Source organism: Ascaphus truei, chromosome 12, assembly GCF_040206685.1.
Source record: "Ascaphus truei isolate aAscTru1 chromosome 12, aAscTru1.hap1, whole genome shotgun sequence".
NCBI classification, from domain to species: domain Eukaryota; kingdom Metazoa; phylum Chordata; class Amphibia; order Anura; family Ascaphidae; genus Ascaphus; species Ascaphus truei.
This window is the reverse complement of record NC_134494.1, coordinates 14,236,950-14,252,663: the sequence shown is the minus strand read 5'-3', so window position 1 is coordinate 14,252,663 and position 15,714 is coordinate 14,236,950. Positions and strand designations below refer to the sequence as shown.

Sequence of the window (15,714 nt, the reverse complement as noted above, 5' to 3'; positions counted from 1 at the left end):
ACAAATCCTGTTATTAGTTCTTACTAGGAATTTATTCCATTTTTGTAAGGGGTGGGGCTAGGTGCGGGGCTAGGTAGCGAGTAGATTTTTTCGGGGGGGGGGGGTGTCAGGATTTCTGTTGGCGGTCCTGATGGAGGAGAAGGTAGAGAGAGAATGGAAAGAGGTAGAATGAATAATACAGCATCAATGAATACAGCATCAATGATGTCACTATTAGCTCAATATCATTATAATATTCATTTTTTAGTTATGTTATTTGTTGTATTAATCTTTTTTTTTGTGTCCCGGTTTTTCATTTTCAAAATCTGGTCACCCTAGCCATGAATAAAAGCATTGTTTATGTTTTTTTGCACAGGATCAATACAAGTGACTGACTGGTGTCCCTGGGTGGTTCCAACAGTGCCTGGGGGCCCATGGGTGGTCCTGCGGGTGTCTGGGGGCCCTCGGGTGGTCCCCATGGGTGTCCGGAGGCTTCCAGATGGACCCTGCATGTGTCCAGGGGAACCATAGGGGTCCTCGGGTGGTCCCTGTGGGTGTCTGGGGGTCCTCGGGTGGATCCCACGGGTGTCAGGGTTCCTCGGGTGGTCCCCGTGGGTGTTCGGGGGTCCCACTGGCCTGCAAAACCAATCCTGTACCCCAAAAAAACACAACATCCAATACTTTTATATAAATACGCCCCCTTCCCCCCTCCGCTCCTCCCCCACCCCCTAACAGATACAGTTTAGTAATGGGCAAAATTACTATTATCCAGATATGGATAATAGTGCATTTGCCCATTGAAAATACAACATTAACAAGCAGAAATAAAGTAAATAAAACTTGCACTCACCCCTGCCAGGCTGCCATAATGTAGGCCGTCCTCATCGCCATCTATGCCCTCCGTTGCCATAAACAATGCAATAAAAAATACAATCTAATGTCCCCTAACCCCTTAATCACATTAGCAGTAGTAATTAAGGGGTTAACCCACACACTCCCATTACCCACCCAGGAGGACTAACCACCCTCCCCAGCCAACTACCCCCACCCTCCACCCATTCATTGGTACAGTGGGCACATCGTGCCACGCCAGTCGGAGCTGGGACAAGGAAGGAGTAAGAAGTATGTGCAATTGTCTGTGGCACCTGCACTAGGCCAGATATCCCATATTAGGCCCCAGCTAGGCCAAGACTCCCCTGTGTAGCTTGTGGTTGCTGCAGGGACAGGCCCATAGATAGGGACACTGCCCCTGTAGAACCAGAGTATAGGGACACAGACAGGACGTGGATTCATCCTGTCCTCATGTGGTCTGGGACCAGACACCTGCTCCATCAGAGACTATCATCAGTGTGGGACCCTCCATCTTGATACTACCCACCACGGAGGCGGACTTATCGCTGACATCGCTGGATCAGTAGATCCTATCTTCCACAGATTGTGTGGGATCACCCGGCAGGTACCCAACTCTACACGTGCACCAACCAAACACTTTAGTGGTCAGCGCTGTACCACACATTGGGTGGGGAATTACCTTGTGGACGCCAGGGTGGTTGGGTGCCCAAGGGCCCTTCAGTACTTTGGGGACTGTGTTCCAGGTGGGGGACAGAGGGCTGGTGGGTACGGCCGTGCGTGGCCTGGTGGTTGGTGAGACTGTATATATATGAGTGAATTCTCTTTGGTTACCTGCAGTAAAATCGTTATCTTATACCAATGTGTCATTCTTTATGTGTCCTGTAAAGGGGCTATTCCACACAGTAGAATCCTGTACAGGTTGAAGCGCTACCGAGCATCACTCAGGTGCACCCTTGGTTCCAAGCGACGGAGGCTCAGATCTCCTGGCACCACAGGTATTGCACTACACACATACACCGTAGCCACACATCTCCAAGGTGGTGGGTGAAAAAAAACTTAAATGCATACTTGCTATTGCAAGAAGCCTGACAGATAATATGGGGGAGCTTGAATTAATAGCTACAAGGGAGCAGTATGATAACATAGGTGTAACGGGTATTCGTTACTGCCGTGCTGTGTAACCTGTGTGGCTCTCAGGAACCTAAGTCTCCGCTGCGGAGCCTGGGGGGACCATACATATATTACTATCTTGTGGTGCAACGCCTCCACCTGGGAGGGATCCCAACGGAGTGGGAGAAGGCCCTCACAGGAAATAATCACATTAAACGAACAGTGGCAGAACAGAACGGACTTTACTGCATATAACTGGTTAACAACAAATAACAGGTGTCCCTCCCTTGAAGGGACACTAAATACTGCGGTTAGCTATCCGCTTTCCCTTTACACTGGGTGATCCCACCCCATGCCCATAACCCCACACAATCTGTCCACACCCCTTTTAGGGAGAAAACATATATGACTGCGCAGTCACTAGTCCAGTATCAGTATTAACAATAACATTGGTGCACTTGCTGAACGGAGTTACCTGCCGAGCACTCCGGTTCTCGGGCCTGCAAGAGAGCTTCACAAAGGATCAGCGGACGGAAGATCACCGAAACCACCCTCCGGGGAGATGCCACCCGAAAGGCCTCTGCAACGATAGCGACGGTATAGGCCCAACCCTATGCAGAACTTTCTATATAATAAGGGCAATGTCCCTGACTGGGGCCGGTCCCTACAATACTCAGCTGTAGTGACGTAGGGCTATGTAGGGCCTAAGGGGCTGCTAGCCTAGTGCAGAGAGTCACTGACTCCTGCACGCTACTTCCTTCCCTTAGCTGCTCCCAACACCAACTGAACTGCGTATGCAATCCCACACATATATCTATCCCTTGCAGGGAGATGCTCCATCCCTATTGGTTCCCTGGCGTCATGTGGGGCGCTCCTGATATTCATGGGAGATATAGTCCCTTACTGTGAAGCCAGCTCCTCGCGCGCGTCTCCTGCGCATGCGCAACTCTGCCGAGCAATACTCTGTCGTGCCCTGCACTTTGAGCCGCTGGGACTTAACAACGCGACTGCAGCCTTAGCAACGGCCCGCATACGTTCCCGGCAACGGCTGTAAGTGCAAAGGGGGGAACCTGGCTACATAGGCATTACTGAAACATGGTGGGATGAAACTCATGACTGGACAGTTAATGTAGAGGATAATAATAATAGCATGTTCTTGTATAGTGCTGCTTGTTTTAAGTAGTGCTTTCCAGAGACATTTTGCAAACACAGGTCCCTGTCCTGTGGAGCTTACAATCTATGTTTTTGGTGCCTGAGGCACAGGGAGATTAAGTGACTTGCCCACGGTCACAAGGAGCTGGCACTGGGAATTGAACCAGGCTCCCCTGCTTCAAACTCAGTGCCCCTTCTCCCTTGATTAGTCTCTTTTTTGGAAGGATCGAGCAAATAGAAGAGGAGGTGGAGTATGTTAATATGTTAAACCTGATCTAAAGCCTATTATAAGGAAAGGTGGCCATGAAGAGAATTATAAAAATGTAGAGACCTTGTAGATAGAAATTAGCAGTGGAGATAAACTATAAAGAAAATGTGTGTAGGGATATGCTATAAACCACCAAATATCTGTGTGATAGAGGAAGCCAAAGTACTTTTGCAAATGGAGAAGGCATCATGTTTGCATTATGGGTGATTTTAATTAAACAGACATAGACTGGGGCAATGAGATTATCATTACACTGAAAGGAAACAGTTTTTTGGGGGTGCTTAAAGACAATTGCAAGTCCCAATTTAATGAGGAACCAACCAGGAGAGGGGCAATACTGGATTTAGAAGTACTAACAACTATTCAAGTCTGGGAACATTTAGGTAACAGTGATCCTAACACAATCTCATTTGAAATAAATGATCAACAACGATATCACTTGGGTTCAACAAAGACTTTAAACTTTAGAAAGGCAGATTTTAATAAACGGAGGACTAATCTACAAGGAATAAATTGGGATGATGTTTTTGCAGGGAATAATGTGGAAGATAAATGGGCAGTCTTTAAAACATTGTTAGAAAAGCACACTTAGCAGTGTATACCCTTGGGCAATAAATATTAAAGAAACAAGTCTAAACCTTGTGGCTAAATTAACAGGTAGGGGAAGAAATGGAAACGAAGAGGCAGGCATTTACTGTAGATTCTGAGGGGCCTATGCTATAAGCGTTCATTCCCATGGTGACATCACTTGACGCGGGACATTTAAATGCATGGGGGAGATACTGGCACCCCATAACGAGGCCTGTATCTCAGGAAACAGGGGGTCCCTGGACAACAAATCAACGCAGTTCTACTCCGGAGACGCCCTGTTCAACTACACTAGTATTAAAACAGCTGCTTCCCACAATAAATATTAAAAACATAACAACACTAATACACACCTCCTCTACCTCCACATGAAGCCTCGGGTGTCCGGGGTCCTCATGTGGTCCCGCGGGTGTCCCCTCGGGTGTCCGGGGGCCCTCGGTTGGTCCCCGCAGGTCCCCGCTGCCAATCCTATGGCAATTTTTTTTTTGCAATACATTCAAATAAATACACTACCTCCCCCCCAAAACACACAGTAGAGTAAAGGGCAAAATAACTATTATCCAGATAAGCACTAACCAACAAAACAATTACTTAATTTTAAACACTAGCCAACAAAACAATTAATGAATTTAAACCAGTAGCCAACAGAACAAATAATTAATTTAAACGCTAACCAATCCTAAAATGTACTAAAAACAAGCCATCCAAATTTCAAACAATTTAATCCAAACAATAAAAACAAACAGAAAAAATTACAATCAATTCAAAACAAGCATTTGCCAAAAAATGCATTGGCTGTCACTGTATTTAACTGTATCTGGGCACAGATTAATACATTATCAGTCAATGGGCAATCACAAACATAAAAATAAATAAATACAATGAAAAAAACCTGAAAAAAAGACATTTATATACATACAATATTTCTCTTACCTTTAGAAGTCTTCAGCCTCCGAATCCCATTGTATCTGCAATTTCTCGTACCGTGACGTCATCGTCCGCAATTCAACGCCATCCACCTTGAAGACCAGCATCAGGTAAAAAAAATCTTCTTTCTTTTATCTTCTATCACCGTCTTCTTTCTTCATCTGTCATTATTTTTTATTTTCTTTAATCTTCGTTCTTCATCTGCCATTCCAAAACCCAATGGAAAATTTAGACCTGGATGTTCTCCCGTCGGCTTCTTAAGGTAAAATCAGACGTACTGTACAGGCCTTATATAGGGCCTGTGACGTCACATTTTATGGTCAGATGGTACATCTCCAATCCTATTGCACGCTGTATGATGTGCCCACCTCTTTCTTTTTTTTTAAGGATGTGACGTCATCTCCAAGGGAGGTACGTCACATCCATAAAACCACATGGCTATATCACATCGTATTACAGCTGATGGGATTGAAGACAATCCCATTGGTTGCTGTACCATGTGATAGGTTACATTAGTTCAAAGGACGTGACATCACTTTAAGGGATGACATCACATCTTTTTAAACTAATGTGACCTATCACATGGTACAGCAATCAATGGGATTGTCTGCAATCCCATCAGCTGTAATACCATGTGATATAGCCATGTGGTTTTATGGATGTGACGTTCCTCCCTTGGAGATGATGTCACATTCTTAAAAATAAAAATGGGGCGGGCACATGATACATTGTCCAATCGGATTGGAGCTGTATCATCTGACTACAAAATGTGACATCACAGGCCCTATATAAGACCTGTATGTCTCATTTTACCAAAATACACAGATTCCCAACAAGCTCTGAGAAACCCCAACTATTACCACATAATATATATATGCATATAAGTGACAAAAGGAGTGCTAGTGGGTGTGGCTAAATGTATACAACAAAAAACAAAAATGCCCAAAGCTACTTCCAATGTGACAAAAATACACAGTGCAATACCTATATATCTCTTGTAAAAAGGGTAATTTAGTTTAACCCTTTGGCCAAATCATCCCCCCCAAGGTTTAAGCTTGCCCCACCCCACTTTCCAAGTTGGCAGGTCAGTTTCATTTTGTCAGGTTACGACAGATCCAATTTGACCATTCTTCCTTTAATTATACAGGTAAATAAGAATTTTAACCCAGGTTAGTGTTAGGACCTGCTTTCGGTCATGCCTTGTAAGTGGCAGCAGGCTTAAGACTCTTTGGACAAAGGGTTAAACTAAATGACCCTTTTTACAAGAGATATATAGGTATTGAACTGTGTATTTTTGTCACATTGGAAGTAGCTTTGGGCATTTTTGTTTTTTGTTGTCTCATTTTACCTCAAGAAGCCGACGAGAGAACATCCTGTTCTGGATTTACAATGAGGCTTTGGATTGACAGATGAAGAAAGAAGATTAAAAGAAAGAAGAAAATAATGGCAGATGAAGAAAGAAGACTGTGATAGAAGATAAAAGAAAGAAGATTTTTTTTTACCTGATGCTGGTATTCAAGGTGGATGGTGTTGGATTGCGAGTGATGATGTTGTGGTACGAGAGCTTGCAGATACAATGGGATTCGGAGGCATAAGACTTTTAAATAAAGGTAAGTCAAATATTGAATGTATGTAAATGTCTTTTTTTTAAGGTTTTTTCATTGTATTTATTTATTTTTATGTTTGTGATTGCCCATTGACTGATAATGTATTAATCTGTGCCCCTTTAGGATACAGGTAAATACAGTGACAGCCAATGCATCTTTTGGCAAATGCTTGTTTTGAATTGATTGTAATTTTTTCTATTTGTTTTTATTGTTTGGATTCAATTGATTGGAATTTGGATGGCTTGTTTTTAGTACATTTTAGGATTGGTTAACATTTTAAATTAATTATGTGTTTTGCTGGCTACTGGTTTAAATTCATTAATTGTTTTGTTGGCTAGTGTTTAAAATTAATTAATTGTTTTGTTGGTTAGTGCTTTTATTTATAAAAATTGATTGGTTGGCTAGTGCTTTTATTTATCAAATTGGTTGGCTAGTGCTTTTATTTCTTGAATTGGGGTATTTAGGTATTTGTGTATTTTTGACCTTATTGCTTTTTATTAGGGTGGCCATTGACTGCTATAGTGGCTTATCACACCCATATTATATGGGTATGATGTACCACTATGCCAATCAATGGGTAGAGGGTGGGTATAGTGGTCCCAAAGTGGATGATTAGGCCCCAGTATGTGTTGGGGGTTGGGGGTGTATTTATTTCAATGTATTGCAAAAAAACGTTTTGCCACAGGATTGGTACCGCAGGCACCCGAGGGCCCTCAGACACCCGTGGGGAAACCTGAGGACCCCTGGACACCCGTGGGACCACCCAAGGGCCCACAGACACCCATGAGGACCGTGTGGAAGTTGAAGGGGAGCGCAACTCATTCAGTGGTGATGATGCAAAATGAGAAGAAACACAATATAGTGCAACAAAGTCTCTATAGGTGTATCTCCAGATTCAGTAGACTTCTATAAATTCAGAACTCACATTATCTCTGAAATAAACAAGCATGTAACCCAAACTCAGGTGGGTAATGATGGTGGGATATTTTGTGTAGATCCTCCCTCTCTCTGTGTCATAAGATTTTTGGGGATGTCTGGATGTCACTCAGAATGATACGATGGCAGTCGTGTATAGATGGTAAAACGAAAAGCCAAACATAGTGTGTACCAATAAAACGTAACAATTTAATCACGAAAACCATAAAGATGTATGCTTACATCAATAAAAACATATACTGGGCACAGTATAAAAATATAAATGAAAGGTTTTCATGAGATATGTTGTATCCCCATACATTTCATTATTACAATTTATGTATGTGTCCATATCTCTTATTAGGGGTTAATTTAACCGGTTTGCTAGTAAAACTGAATTACTGTGTCGCAAAATGATGCATGTCTAAAAAGTGTGTCACCAACATGGAAAGTTTGGAAAGCTCTGCGCTAAGGTAATGAAGTTTCCTGTAAATGCATTTTTATTTCATGAGATTCATGCCGTGGGTCTCCGGTGCTGATATTAATGGGTATCAGCTCCAGAGACTCCTGGCATCAATCCGGTGCAGAAAAAAAACATTTTTTTGAAGTCCTGTCTCACAGCCTCTAAGCAGCTTCTAACCAGCCTCACACCAACTTTACTTGGCATGAGGATTATGGGAGAAAGTTGCCATTCTAAAGCTGCGATAGGCCTGAATAACCTAATCGCGGCTTCTAGAATTGCACAAGTTTCAGAAGATGCCGATAAGTGGCTTATCGCCGCTCACCCAGAGATTTTTTTATGACGGCTGAAATTTTTGGTGATTCATGCCTTTGTCACCCACTTATCGAGGCTTACTGAATAGCAGTAGGCATTTTGGCTGATAAGTGCTCGATAAGTGGCTTATCGACGCTTATAGCATAGGCCCCTTAAAGTCAGAAGGGACGTAGGCATCAAATCAGAATTATAAGGAATGTAACAAAAGTGCAAAAGGGCAATAATATTAGCAAAGGTGGATAATGAAACATGAATTGCAATAGAAAGTAAGATAAACCTTAAAAAGTTCTTTATGTACCTTTAATAACAAACAAATTAGAAAAGAAAATGTGTGAGTGAGATGGGCAGGCAAATTATTGTAGATAAGGAAAAAGCAGAGGTAAGAAACAAATTCTTTGCTTCTGTATTTATCAGGGAAGAATTAATTGCAATAGTAGAGGAAGGCACAACCTTCATATTAATAACTAACTGAGGAAAAAGTTTATAGGCAGCATAATAGAATTAAAGTAAATTATTCACCTATACCCGATGGCTTAGATCCAAGAGTTCTTAAGGAGGTAAGTTCAGTAATAGCCAAACCATTACAATTAATATTCAATTACTCCATTGCTCAGTACCAGAAGATTGGCGTAAAGCAGATGTGGTGCCTATATTTAAAAAGGGAGCTACATCAAATCTGGGGAATTACAGACCTGTAAGCCTGACATCATAAGGGGGGAAGCTACTTGAAGGTTTAGTACGAGATAATATTTAGGAATACCTAATGGAAAACAAAATTATTAGTAATGGTCAGAATGGATTTATGAAGGACAGGTCATACCAAACTAACCTTATTAGTTTCTTTGAGGAGGTAAGTAACAACTTAGATTTTGCAAAGGCTTTTGATATGGTTCCACACGCAAGGTTAGTGTAGAAAATAAAGGAAATTGGGCTTGGTAAAAATAGTTGTGAGTGGAGTACGTTGAAGGATCGATACTGGGACCCCTGCTTTTTACTTTGTTTATTAATGACATTGAGGTTGGCATACTGTAGAGAGCAAAGTCTCCATCTTTGCTGATGACACTAAATTGTGTAAGGTAGTAGAATCAGAGCAGGATGTAATTTCTCTCCAGAAGGACTTGGAGAGACTGGAAGCTTGGGCAGGCAAATGTCAGATGAGGTTTAATACAGATATATGTAAGGTTATCCATTTGGGAATTAAATGGGGATAAATCAGGAGAATCCTTAATGGTGAGTCAAGGAGAATAATTATATGAGGGTCAGAAGTAGCAGACGTGTTTTTACACAGCGCGTCTAGACACAATCAGACCCTGCTGTGCGGTTTGGATTTCTATCTCCTATTGTGACCGGCTATACTATGACACTACAACCTATCATAGGTAAAACAAAAGGAAGATCTTCTTAGCAGTCGTAAGCAAGAGGGGGAATTAGAATTGCATGCCATGTACTGAATCTTGCACAGGCATTTGCATTCATACCCTCACTTAGCTTGCTACTGTACTTATGTGAAGATTCACTCATTGCAGTACGATAGCATTGGCAATATCTATATTCAGAGTCTGTTTATATTGATACATCCACACTACTGTAATTAACAGTCTACTGATCAGATCTGTTTAAAGGGCAATCAGAATCACCTACCTGTATTAAGTCTGTATGCTTATTTTTATGTTCAATAAATTATCAATTTTCTTACACGTTGTGTGGTTGTCACCCCCTGCTTGGGACTTCGCAAGAGGGATTACCCTGTGAGATTATGCTGTCCACCCCTGATGTGACAGGGAGCGTTTTGGAAGCATGTGCTGAAAGTAACTATGATAGGAGAGGTTCACAAATGCCCCTGTGAGTTGCAATATTATTAGCATTTTTTACACACTCTGCCATCCCTTTGTGTGTATACTATCACTTGTGGTCAAACATTTATTCTGTTTATTATCGTGTGTTCATTTTTGTTTTTTGTTTTTTTTGTTTTTTGCGCTCACCACTCTTCTCTGATCACTAACTACTGAGGATCAAGGAAGGATCCTGCTTTCAAGGTTGAGCTGCAAATTGGAGGACAAATTTAAGGGCTAGTATTTGACCATTTGAGTCCCTATTACTACTCATTTATTAACATTTTAGGGGAGTGCTGTAGTTTTCCTATTTCCATAAAGTCATATACAGTCATATACAGAGATTGATTTATACCCCTATTGGACAAAGTATTCAAAGTTCATTTTTAATCAAGGTTAAATTGTAACAACTGTTTCAAGTTTTCTTCTCACGTTGCCAACAAAGTGCTACCTTGTTCATCTATAAGATACACAGTCTACCTTTGGTCTATCAAATGGATATCAGCAATATCTGTTTGATACAGATAGGGCAAGAGGGCTCCTTATAAACGTTTGCCAGGGCTGCCAGTTCATTGATCTTTGTATCAATCTGTATTTAGTGCAATTCTGATTACTACACTATAATACATCTTCCTTTAAGTGTTCTCCACTAATTTTTTTTATTATTATTATGCCAGCATCTTAAGCTGCAGTTCGGTTCTCATACATATAGAGAGAAAGTGTTGCTCCGCGCTGGTGCTGTCTATGATAGTGTTGCACTGTGTGTCGCTTTAGCCCTCTTGCTGCCGTCTGCCAAAAGGGACACCACAACCCCCTAGGAAAGTGAGCTCCCTTACAGCGGCTCACAGAAACAAAGAAAACAAAACCCACAAGGGTTTTTATTAATAAATTTACTAGCTACTCAGTGTGCTTTTCTGCCAATTGTTTTCTTTGTCTCATACATATAGAACCTGCCTGAAAGGGCTCACACGTTACAAATAGCAAAAGAGTATATATATATATATATATATATATATATATATATATATATATATATATATATATATATATATATATATATACATACAGTATATATATATATATACACATTCATATATATATATACACATATATATATATATACAAATATATACACACACATATATATATAGCTTTATATATATATATATATATATATATATATATATAGCTTTATATATATATATATATATATATATATATATATATATATATATATATATATATACTTATATATATATATATATATATATATATATATATATATATATACAGTGTTCGACAAACCTATACATTTGCAAGCCCCGGGCGAGTGGATTTAACATCGTGGCGAGCTCCTATTGGCCCAAGCAGCACACGTGTGGTACTAGGTGGCGAGTAGATTTTTTTGTTCGGCGAGTAGATTTTTTGGTGATTTGTCGACCACTGTATATATATATATATATATATATATATGAAAAAGAAGAGAGAGCGCACTCCCCATAGCATAATACTGTTGATTTAATGATAAAAGGGAAGGGGGGGGAAAGAATAACACTCACAGGAGTAAAAATCAATTAAAACATTGTGTGAATAATTCACCACCATCCGGTCTCTGAACTGTAAACATCCACAGTTCTTGGCTCCCTCAGGGCTGCATGGAGATGATGTTATTCACAGGAGGCCCGTGGTGTAATTCTCCGAGAGAATTCAGTCCATGTACAACAGGAAAACGCCTCCTTCACTTCAATGGCTGCCGGATCAATCGCGCGCTTCAAAGCTGCCTCGTGCGCATGCGCAGCGTCGTAATGACGTCATTGCGCAATTAGGATTCCCTGACGCGTTTCGTCACCAGAGGGCGACTTTTTCAAAGGGCTGATACTGAATGGACAAAGTTCCTGGTATTTAAAGCCAATTGGTTGCTTAGCAACCCGAAAAAGACAAAAATTGATAAATGAACCTATTAATTACTGACGGAGACTGAGAGGCCCCATAGAGAAGTAGTATAAAATAGTAGTCACTGGCTCGACAATACTGGTTCATAATAAGGAGCATAATAGGAAAAAAGCAACTAACATAGGACCATAAAAGGCTGGACATAAGGAAAATTGGGATAACGCTAAATTAATAGAAATACTGTATGTTGAAGAATATACACAAATACAACCAAAAAATCCACTAAACTCATAATCCCCATGTCATCAATTATATAGGACTATGAGGTAAGGAAACACTTACATAACATAGGAATGCATATAATAACATTTAGATTCATTAATACAGATACGAATTATCAATAATAAATAAAAAATACATATATAATGAAAATAAATACAAAATCACTATACATGAATATCAATTAGTTAAATATAACTTCATATAAACCTATTAAACACTGCATAAACACCTTAAACAGACCAGTATAATAGATGATTAATAAATAATTGACTATACATAATTTGTTCCCCTCAATTTTTAACTGTTTTTAAAGTTTGAGTGTATTTATCTATAATATGATGTATTAAAGTTTATTTTTAAACAATACCTTGGCGATCCTACAAATACATCAAGGTATTTGTTCTTTTACTGTACATACTTCAGGATAAGGGTTTACGTGTCTGTACCAAGAGATATACCAACCGTTACGATCATTAGCACAGTATTTTACTCTATACCGGTTCTTTTGGGTTTATTTAGGATTGCACCTTACAAAAGGATATTTCATCTTTCCCCTCCCCCTTCCCTTTGTTGTTGGGAATCCTTGATGGAGACGGATTTAGGAGCGCTTGTAGACAGCAGACTTAGCAATAGTGTCCAAAGTCATGCAGTAGCTGCGATGGCAAACAAGATCTTCTCTTGCATTAAATGGGCAATGGATGGCATGGAATTAAACATGATTATGCCCCTTTATAAAGCATTAGTAAGACCACACCTTGAATATGGAGTACAATTATGGGCACCACCCCTTAGAAAAGACATTATGGAACTAGAGCGAGTGCAGAGAATAGCCACCAAATTAATAAAGGGCATGGATTATCTGATTTTTGAGGAGAGGCTAGCTAATTTAGATGTGTTTACATCAGAAAAGAAGCATCTAAGAGGGGATATAATAACTATATACAAATATATTCGGGAACAATACAAGGAGCTTTCAAAAGAACTGTTTATTCCAATGGCAGTACAAACAATACAGGGTTATGCCTTAAGGTTGGAGGAAAAGAGATTTCACCAGCAACAAAAGAAAGGGTTATTAAAGTACTGTAAGGGCAGTTAAAATGTGGATTTCATTACCCATGGAGACTGTGATGGCAGATACAATATATAGCTTCAAAAAAGGTAGGACATGATTTTAGAAAGGAAATGTATACTGTACAAGGATATACCAAATAAGTAAACATTGGAAGGATGTTGATCCAGGGAATAATCCGATTGCCAATATTTGGGGCAGGAAGTCATTTATTTTTCCCCTTATGAGCTACCATGATTTTTCACTGGGACTTTTTGTTTGCCTTCCTCTGGATCAATATACTGTAAGTACAAATATAGGATAAAGTATCTGTCGTTTAAATTTAGCATAGATTTAACTTGATGTATGTCTGTTTTCAACCTCACCTACTATGTAACTATGTAACTATGTAGCATCCCAAATAACAGCCCTGATGTATGACATCTAACATGGACCCTAATCTAAATACACACATACATAAAAACAAAAGCAAAGCTCCTTCAAGGATAACCCATGGTCTCTATTCTGTAAATGACTGTTATTATCACAGTAATGTTTGATATTGTCTTGTCAATTACCCCAAATTCCTTAGTAAAGTTAAAATAGTGTAATCCACATAATAGTGCAGTATATCAAAATATCTATCTGGGTAGCATAATATTGTATAAGAGAGAAAAACAAAAAGAAGGGATATTTAGGAATTACAGTGATAGAATAAGTAGAAAATATGCGGTGATCCGTAGGTGACACTGCCAGAGGTAAAGCTAACTATGCTGTTAGCATGATTAAGTACTGTATTTAATCAATAGTATCTGTTTATTAGGATAAAATAATCAGAAGGCCTTTACATCTACAGTAGTGTGTTGTACAGCTAAATACTATTCCGAGGTTCAAGTGTTTTTGTTTCACAGCCCGGCGAGTAATGATCTATCCTATTGTTTAAATCCTAGGAGGAACCCTATATAGAACTACCCCTTTGGTTTGAGCAACAACAAAAAAATTCTACTTCATATCCAAAGTTAGTCCACAGTTAGTCCAGATGGTGATTGGGTAGGTGGGTGAAGGGGATCTGTTTCCGCTTGCAGTCTGTTGTTCTCTTCCCATATATACTGTATGTGTGTAAAGGAAAGGTGTTTGCTAGATCTTTCATTCTTGTGGCAGTGTACGGAAGGCCTCACAGACAGTGAAGGGGTTAATAAATGTAGGAGTGGAAATAAAAAGTAGTGGTACCTCCTAGCACCATCCAACTGGGATCAAACTCAAAAAGAATGATAGCCAAGTACAATAGCAGTGGTAGTGATGACTTACCTCTAGCTCACTAAGCAGATGTGGATCTGTTAAGCTTCAGATATCACAGTACATGGAACAGCCTCTGTGACGAGAAGTTATTCAGGGCATCGGAGGAGGATCAAGTTGGTAAAGGGGACGGAGTTACAGGCATTTGCATATCATATCAATAGACAAAGAAAACCCAATACTACATCCAATATGACCAGTAATTTAGTTCATTACATTCTGCTCTGTTTGTTCTTCTCATTAGTATGGGTCATTTGATTAAATCCATTGGCCAAAACATTTCAAGCCTGTGACCACATCACTGTAGATCCTCTCATCATGTCCTACAGAATGCTACCAATTTTATACTGTATTTTGTATTTCTATCAGTACATACAGTAGAGAGAAGAGGAAACAAAACAACAGTATGGTCAGCAGCATGGAAATGCGTGACTTAAGCGGTGACTACGGGGTTAAAATAAAGACGCACAGTATGTGATTTGTATGAGCTAGAGTGCAGTTAAAACTGGTTAAAAAAAACAAAACAGAAGTGCCCTAATAAATATATGGGGGAAATCTAAAAAAAAAAGTGCAAGGATAAATATATTTAAACTTCCCATGCTTGTTGCTACAGCAAATGTTATCTCCACCTCTTTCTGGGGGGGAGAACTCTCTTGATAGACTACTCATTCACATGTGTGTCAGAGGACCTAATGATTAAATAGAAGGGAATGGGTGAGTTTAAAACATAGGAGAATTGGTAAAGCACTTACCAATTCAAGCCTTCTTCTTTGTTGCTGGTGCCGGGATGGAGAACATGGCAGGGACCCCTTCCTAGTTGAGAACGTTGTCACGATGTATTGTAGGAATAGAAGACTTCTCCTCCGCACACAGACTGTAATAATCAGAAATCAGTTTAAGGTGCACCTGAAGGAAGGGACCAACCCCCCCAAAGTGTTGTGAGAGCTTTTCACTGTCTGCTAGAATATACTATGAAATCTGAAACTGATTCCTGATTAACAAGTCTGTGTGCAGAGGAGAAATATATACAGAAAAGTCAGTGAAAGTAGGGCCCTCCTATAATACACAGTAGCAAGGTGTCATGGAAGTGAAGGAATGTATAGCATAAGAGCAAAATAGATCCAGCACATAGATTTTCTCAATAAGTAACTTATATAGAGGTACTGCATGATCATTTAGGTCATAATCCC

At 39.9% G+C, this 15,714-nt stretch overlaps 1 protein-coding gene across 1 annotated transcript in view; it reads right to left on the bottom strand.

The window, feature by feature from the left end:
- The window catches only part of LOC142463909 (3-galactosyl-N-acetylglucosaminide 4-alpha-L-fucosyltransferase FUT3-like), a 60,542-nt gene extending 45,928 nt beyond the window's left edge, over positions 1-14,614 (bottom strand). The window contains exon 1 of the mRNA XM_075566761.1: positions 14,537-14,614. The gene's annotated coding sequence lies outside the window, so the exon portion shown is untranslated. The remainder of the gene's footprint in view (positions 1-14,536) is intronic.
- Positions 14,615-15,714: the final 1,100 nt, after the last annotated feature.